The sequence below is a fragment of the Ceratotherium simum genome, chromosome 34 (genome assembly GCF_057802395.1).
Source record: "Ceratotherium simum simum isolate JZ-2026a chromosome 34, ASM5780239v1, whole genome shotgun sequence".
In the NCBI taxonomy this organism is placed as follows: domain Eukaryota; kingdom Metazoa; phylum Chordata; class Mammalia; order Perissodactyla; family Rhinocerotidae; genus Ceratotherium; species Ceratotherium simum.
In genome coordinates, this window is record NC_141933.1 from 19,104,261 (window position 1) to 19,105,149 (window position 889).

Below are 889 nucleotides of genomic sequence, written 5' to 3' on the forward strand. Positions count from 1 at the left end.
CATGATGTAATCTATGCAGAAATGAAAGTACAATGATACTTACACCTGAGAATTTTACAATGTACATAAACCAATGTTACTGCAATAAACAAAAATTAAAAAAAAATAAATAAACCAAGATGCCTGCACACATCTTTACACCTTTACCTTTGAGATCACAGTGGCTATATATCCTCCTGTTGACTTTTTGCTCTTCCTTAACAGCTTTGACCAAAAGAAACTGGGCAATCACATATATATCACTTCTGAATCTAACCTTTAGAAAGATAAATCATTGAAAGCCGTGAGCATACATTGTAGGAAGCTCAACTATCCTTCTGGACAAACTATGTGACAAGGCTCTGAAGGACTATTGCAGAGGAAGGGGGCCAACTGGCTTGATCTTTCTAGGCATTCTCACCCCTGAGTGCCAGTTATGAGAGCCCCACATGGCCTGGCCCAGCTTGCCACTCAGATACTTCATTGTGACCTCAAGTCCCACATGAGGAAGAACAGAATAATTGACCAATGGTCATTCTTTTAAGCAAGTGTAGTATTTGCACTAGTAAGGAATACAGCTAGATAGAGTGTGAGAGATACTATAACCAGAGGAGAAACTTTTATTTCAGGAACTTATTTTATTTTCTGATTATATGTACCATTTTTATATATATATATATATATATATATATATATATATGTATTCTGTAAAAAATTAAAAAAAAGCCTGTTTCTAGACTCCATTTCCTTTAACTATGTTTTGGCCTTTGAGATAAGTACACTTGAGAACACCATCAAATTCTCTAAGTTTCCTTAGCAGCGAAGCCAATTAAGTCTAGATAATAATTCACAAAGAGAAAATTTCCAGTAATTAAAAGGGCTATGAAGAGGAATCCAAAAAGCAAAGTAT